Below are 7,887 nucleotides of genomic sequence, written 5' to 3' on the forward strand. Positions count from 1 at the left end.
ACCTCAGTCTAAATTCGATAGGTTGGGGTCCTCTCCATCATTATCTTGTAGCTTCAACACATTCCCTCATTGTGACCCACTGATCTACAAAAGTTTCAATACAGCTGCTGCAGAGTTTGCGTATAATTTTGCAATAGGTGACAGTTGTCTGTTGCATGCTTTCCTCCAACTTGACAAATCATGCTCCAGAGTGTGAGCACCACACTTGGCCTTGCTTGTACCTCCAGCCTTAATGGCATCGGCCCCCCTCCCACCAGATAGTTCGTGAATACGAGGCAGTGGTCCTTGTCGTGACCGTGACTTTTGCATTTGAGACACCCTACTTCTGTACGTGCCTCCGGTCGGGGCGCCCTTTGTTGCTTCAAACTTTTCATTTCTAAGCATAGGTTTTGTAGTTGCGCGTGAATTTGATGAACTCCCAACCTCAGATTCTGTATTGGAGTTTCATACAACCTCATTGTTGTCTCTAATGCTTCAGCTTGAGTTGAGATCTTTTGCTGTGATAGCATCGTCCTCAGATGTGGTGTCAAAGACACCACAAACCATGCGCAGCATTGTGCATCCATCAACGTCATGTTAGTCTTGCAGATTGTACTCTTCAATCCCTGATCCAGATCCCACGGGGTTTCACCAGGTAGCATCATGATTTCCTTGAACCCGATAATTGACTGCGTTTCTGATTTTGGCGGGCTAAATTCTTTGTTTAATGCATCTTGCGTCGCTGCCATTCCCACATTTGGGTGATCGCTCGAGTAATTTATATAACACATCAACGCACGGTTCTATAGCATGATAACCAGAGTAGCCTTTTTGATGTTTTCATTCATTATGCCTTGGGATTCCCATACATTCCTTACCACGAACCAAAACTGATCTGGTTCCTCATTTCCTATGCCTCTAAATATCGGTAACTTGATCGCATTCGCCATTCCAACCCTCGGTGGTGGTGGAGGCGGGGTAGATGAAGATGGGTACGCTATAGGTGAAGTGGGGGATGGCGTGGATGGTGGTGGTACCAGTGGAAAGCGCTGCTTTATCAGTTGGAATGCACTTCTTGGAGAGAATTTTGTGAGCTCCTCCTCGCTTTCTCGCGAAATAGAAATCAGAGGATTGTTCTCTAATCTTCGGTCGCTTGGTAGCCTCTTCCGCTCTGCATCACCCCAGACATCAATGGATGTTCATAACCCATTTTTCACATAACAACATTTTAATCCAAGTATTCAATGATTTGATGTACTTACCCCGTGGTCCTTGGAGAAAGCGCCTTTCTAACTCACCATTGTGTCTATCGTGAACTCAGTGATAAAACCTCCTATTATTCGATCCAACCAGTGATCTACTACCCATGTGATTTTATCTTCAGATGCTTCCAGCCTACGCACTAATTCTGGAGTCCACACAATGGGATGATCTAGTCTGCACCTTCCCTGATTATCAGCTAGCCTCACGATCCACTCATACAGTTTTGTCGAGAAGGACGTGAAGAAGATCTCATGGATCTCTATGTATATGTAGCGATTTAGCCACCTTTCCTTAGAGATCCGTGGATTTCTATTTTCTTGTACCACGAACTCGTGAAGATTTTGATCCAACCAATCTTTAAGCTCTTTCTTCGTAGGGTTCCAGTGTTCCAACATCAGACATCCCTTAGGCAGATCCTGGTCCTAGCAACTGAACCATTTGTTGGCTTGTTGGGGCCTAACCTAGGTTCGGAAGAGTTATTAACCAAACAAATTCTGCACTATCGGCCCTTTCAGCAACAGTCCGTGGAGCGTGGACTGAAGTCTCACCCAAGGTAGTAGAGGGGGTGTTGGAACTAGGTTTCTGCACCCTTAGGATATCTTTGATGTGGTCTGGAGGGGTCACGAACCGTTCTGCGGCCTTGCACCATTTTGTACCATTGTTGGGATTCCACATAGATCTGTACATATTCACTTCCTTATTAATGAAATTATTACAGATATGACATTCTTCTTACAGTCTTTAAGCAAGCATTTAACAATAAAACCCAGTGTGCACAATCATAATTCTTAAAGATAGTGCATAAATTCAGGTATAAACAACAAATAGATTCGCGATAAAGCATACAATGCTTCATAATTTCTTATATTTATTTATCTTCTGTCAATACAACCAGATCTTCCCTACACACACAGCTGCAAGGGGTCCGCACACACAGCTATGGACTCTACTAGGCCTCTGCGCACACAGCTGTAGAGCCTCTATCTATCTACCAACACCCTTGACTCGGACTTACAGACGCAGAGAGAATATTTCCTTCACAAACCCATAACATTCAAGATGCCAACCGAAAACTGAATTCTAACCATAGAGCCTTGCTCTATTTAAACATTTCCATGGTCCACAAACCATGGGCAGGCCGACTCACTTTCTATTTTCTTACATTATTTTTGAGCGGACAACCCTTTGACTCAGACTCATTACAATTTGCGGTCTGCGTACTTCACGGAGCCGTTACCCTAATTTTACCCAAAATTGTGGGCTTTGAGCCCCAAAACCGTTATGTGGGGCCTTCGCTACCCAACACACTCCATCTCGCTTTTACTTCTTTTCCTGCTTGGAATTCTACATGTCTCTGATTCTCACTGTTTGATGGATTTTTTCTCGGTTTTAGATAGCTGGGATTGTTTAGGAAAGAGGGAATCCTTCTCACTGTATAATGTTTTAATTATTGGTTGTTGGAGTTGTGCATAACTATTACGATTTTTCTGGAGGTTCGAGGTCCTCGACCTACTTTATTGTATGAACATGTATATTTACCTCTCTGAAGTCCGAACCTCTCGGCCCTGGTTTGAGTTTATATCATCATATTTTATGTTTGGACTTTTTTTTAGGGTTCGACCCTACTACGACTATATAAAATCAACATTTTCGCAATGTCCTTTTCATAAATACTTTGAATGATGTGTTTATTAATTCTGTTTAAGATATGAAATCCTGCAAGATATGCATTGTTGAAAAGCGAGATTGATTTTCTCTTATTATTTACTTGGAAAAAAGAAAAAAATGTTTCCTGTCAAGTTGTAGATTATAGGTTGGGTTCTTTTGGTTTCAACCCTCGTTGAGAGCCTATTTGTACTGCTCCCTGCAATGATTTCCTGTCTAGTTTCTCTGTTTATATTGTATGGCATAAACTATAATTCTTACTATTCTTTATAGTGTTATATGCATAGTATTTCATGGGTATTATATGTTCTGTGGCTGAACAATTTTCTGTTAACCCTTTCTCTAAATGTTTACAGTCATAAATTATTTCAACTGCAGTGGTTGAGGGTTTTTGTCAACCCAGGTCTGAGGGTTTACCACAACGTCTCAAACTTTGTTCACTCTGTTTTCTATGATAGTTTGTTTCTCTAATAGTTAATTTCCTGTGGCATAACCCTATGCAATGGTAGCCACAATACCTTTAATTAAAGAAGAATTGTGTTCTATATTTTCGATTTCATAGCAATACTTAATATTTAAATGTTATACTCAGTTTATTCCCATTCATAAATCGTATCAACACAATCTTGGATGGATGGACAAGCAAACCCCTGTGTCTATGTTTTAACCAATCCCAACCTATAGGAAACTAATTATGTTTCTTTTAAGATTTATAACTGGGTGCAACAACCAACTCTTCTTGAATGGAAAAGTACTTCTTATGTTACCCTACACGTTTAATTAATCAGCAGGACCTTTTCAAAACTAAACACAAATTTTAGGAAAAAAATTCTCAATAAGGAATTAATATGGATATTTTCCCAGTCAATAATGTGTTGAGGGTTATACGCATATTTTTTTTAGTAAAGATACGTGAAATACATTGTGGACCGGAATATGGCTTGGTAGCGCATGCTTATGGGCCACCGGTCCAACTCATTCCAAGACTTGAAAGGGTCCACTGTATCGGGGTGCTAATTTAGCACAACCCTACCATTGTAAGGAGCTTTTCGGGGCTTCACTCTTAGATAAACGTGATCTCCCAGTTGAAATTCCCTGTAAGTCCTCTTTTCATCTGCATACACTTTCTGTCTATCTTGGGCTACCCTCAAATTTTGTTGAATCTTCCTAATAGTCTCCTCCATTTCTGCTAGCATGTTAGGACCCTGTGCTAACTTATTAACTCGATTATTCCAATCTATGGGCACTGTGATGCAGGAAAGTTCCCTCTGCGGATAGAGGCAACCCCTCTAGCCCTAGAGTGGATCTAGTCACAAAAAGACAAAAAAAATAGATGATTCCTTAAATAGTTCTCGTTGAAGAGGCCTACCTTAAACTGGTGTTCGATGAAGTCTTCATCACGTTGCTTCAGTTATCGCTTTCTTCTTCTTAATTAATGATGCACCTGAAACAACATAAGAAAATGACAAAACACACAATAGAGCACAACAACGAACTATCTACTTATAGAGTCAAGGAACCATAAGCTATCAACATACATTTCATACATGATATAGGAAATAACCATTGATTGTATTAATATGAAAAAAAGTAAAGCTTACAACCATGCCTTGACGTCGCAAGCTTCATTGAAGGGTCTCATCAGTATGTCTCCATAAGCATTCACTCTTAAAGGTCTCCCAGAAAGACTGATGACTCTCTCTCTCTCACCCAAAAGCCCAAGTATGAAACTAAGGCAATCACAACAAGGCTTCCTTCTTACAAAACCATTTTACACTCTCAATCCACAACATGAAAGGAAATCCAAACTGTAAGTTATGAACTAGCACACCAAAAACTCAACTAGCACTCTAAGAACTCCCAACTAGGAACTAGCTGATCATAGTCATGGAGGATGCTTTTATAAGAGGAGGAGCCTCCATAAATGAAGGGAGAGGAAGCTTATCTTCAAGGGAGGTTACTCAAAAGGCAGAACCACCATCTCAAATGGGGAGAAGTGAACTTCTTTGACCCAACAACTAGCTCCAGAACCACCCAGAAGCATTATGTTTGAACTAATTCGCCATATATGGGTCATCGCAGGTCAAACACTGAGACTCAGAGACGACGTCACAAGGTGTTAGTGCATTATGGGTTATCTCCGCAAGCAGGATACTGATGACCTGCAACAATCCTTAAAATTTGACCGTCACTGAGAACAGATGTACTCTTGCAACAGTGTTGCGAGGTTCACGTTCACTTGGAGCCATCGTCGCAGGAAGGATACTAATGTCCTGCGATGATCTTGAAACATAAGTAAAAAGGGTCAAATTTAGAATTAATGAGCATGTTTAATCTTCTTGAGTGATATGGAAGATGTGGACACTTATTTTGATGTATGACACGGAGTAGATGCCATCCAAAGACCAACTTTATCCAATATCATGGGATGTGGGGTCGGTGACAAAATACTGTGTAACAGAAGCCCCCTATAGCATGAGGGCCAAGAGAGTAGGAGGGGTGAAATGCTTTACGAAACCATAATTGAACCAGAACACCATCACGAAGAACCTACAAATGCAAGTACAACTGATATCTCTGATAATGAAAGAAATACATGTAGTCGAGGTATGGGCGCAGCCATCCAAAAGACAAATAGAATTAGTTTGTGGTATGGATGCAGCCATCTAGTCAAAAAGACCATATGTAAACACAGGTATGGTCGCAGCCATCCAAAAAGACTCAGGTATGGTTGCAGCCATCCAATCAAAAGAGTCATGTATAAATAATCCACACAACCTGGACTTGTGTAATCTGAGCCCAGGGTCTTGAATCCTGACTTATCCATCGTACAATTTCTAATATGCGAGTAAATGTGTTGAAGTTGAGCATACTAGAAAATCACTTAATTACCGGCCCGATGTGAACCATAAACAAGCGTGAGAGAGGCGACTAGTAATGTCAATGCTTCTCAAGGTACAGCTAGTACAATCCACAAAGTGTGAAGAATGATCTGGAGTCGAACACTTGTGGAATCACCCAATCGAAGACCAATGATGCAAGTCTGTTGTCGAATGCGAAGAACTTTCCATTAAGGCATGCAAGCTCCAAGGTATCGAAAAAGAGTCCCTAGATCAACTTCTTGGATAATGAGTCGATGTTGAAAAGAAATGATCTGTCATAGGAGAGCCATAATGTTTCCCACATCAACGACGCGAGACAAAGGAACAAGATGTAGATGGATGAAACAGAGAATCAAAGGAGGATGTAAGGGCACAAACTGCAGAAGGATTAATCTCTTGAACATATCGGCGATACGACTCTGGAATATGGTTGCGTTTTTGTACCAAGGGATTGTAGGTCATGCGGAGACAATAGGGATCGAATGGAAAGAGGAAAAATGAATAACCCAAAAGCTAGAAGGCCAACGGTAAAGTGAGGATATCCCAACCCAAGCAGAAAGAGTGTCGATGTTCAAGAGCGACAAGCTACCGTAGGTAATCAATAGAGAATATCCAAATTTGCCCCCCACCATTGTTGGTGAGTACCCCAATTATTTTTGAAACACAAGCTTGAAGGGGATAGCATATGCTTGCAATATAAGTTTGTCTTTCGGACATATCCAACCTAGTGAAATTTTAACGAGCCCTAGGGAAGAGAAGCTCAGGTCTCATCATGGTGATGAGTCCAATGTCGTCAGGGTCTAACGAGTCCGACATAGGTAAAACTCGGAGTCTTTTTCATGTTTAGAGAGTTTGAAAAAGACCTGAAAAAGAAAACGCCAAAGGGGCCCTTTTCATATGTTTGTGTCTCTCAAGCCCGAAAAGGTAGAAAACGATACTCGAGAGAACCGCTTGACCATTTCAATAAAGGAGTACTTTTCGTAAATAGTGCCTCTAGCTCAAAAAAGTAAAAAACTTACTAAGGACACGACATTTCGTAACCATTAATAAGCTCGAAATGACAAGGGCTCGTCAATCTTTTCACATTTCAAGAGTCAAAAAAGAGCTTAAATCTGACTCAGAAAATATTTTTTCAGTATTGACTAAGTATATAATTCATACATCGATCATCGCCAATGCTTGAAACACCTGTCTCTGCATAATAAGACACAAGCATAAGATCTACCTCACAAAAACACACATATAGGCCAAAACCCTAATTTCAAACCTTAAGAAAAACCCTAAATTTTTTGAAAAAAAGGCTATAAAAGAGACATTATGGTAAAAACCAATTCACTTGTGTTTTTTGACTGTGGTAAAAACTTAAAACATTGCGTACCTTGTGAAACTAGGCAATCAATTCCAGGAAACTCAGTGGTTCATTTCCTTTCGCCCTTCCTCCAAGTAAATACCCTATCCCTTCCTTTGTTTTTTCACTGAAATTAGATGCATTTTCATGTTTTAGACGGGGGTTTGTAGGAATTTTTTGATAAAAAATTCTGCCTCGGTCGTCGCAAGTTTCCCCCTAGAGTTTGTGATGACCGAGGAATGTACACAGGGAAAAAACAGGATTGTCACAGGAAAGTGATGTATACCTACGACAACCCAGAAGTTTGTGAACTGTGCAAATTAGCCCGTCACAACTGTTTTAAGTATAGCTGCAACGAGCACCAAAACCCAAAAAACTTCATTTATAATCAGTTTTAAATGGTGAAAATGGTTGGATGGCTTCTAAAAAAGGGATGTTTATGCATGCATGGATAAACGATGGCATTTGTATGGCAAGAACGTACCCATGACCATGATGATGAAATGGGAATGGAAGATCCACATTGTTTGAACATTTTGCAGAACTGTGGGTTACTGAAGTTCTTCCTGACACCACTGTTAAGAGCACAATTGGATCTCCTGGAGTACCTAATCCGAGCATGGAATCCAAACGAAGGCAAGTTCATAATCCGTGGGCAAGAAATTGAATTTGATGCCACAGACATCTATTTTTTGACTAGATTGTCAAGAAGAGGAGAGATGCCCCACATGGTGGGAACTCGGGTTACTG

Source organism: Pinus tabuliformis, chromosome 3_1 (assembly GCF_031772625.1).
Source record: "Pinus tabuliformis cultivar Carrire ecotype Pingquan chromosome 3_1, CPIR1, whole genome shotgun sequence".
In the NCBI taxonomy this organism is placed as follows: Eukaryota; Viridiplantae; Streptophyta; class Pinopsida; order Pinales; family Pinaceae; genus Pinus; species Pinus tabuliformis.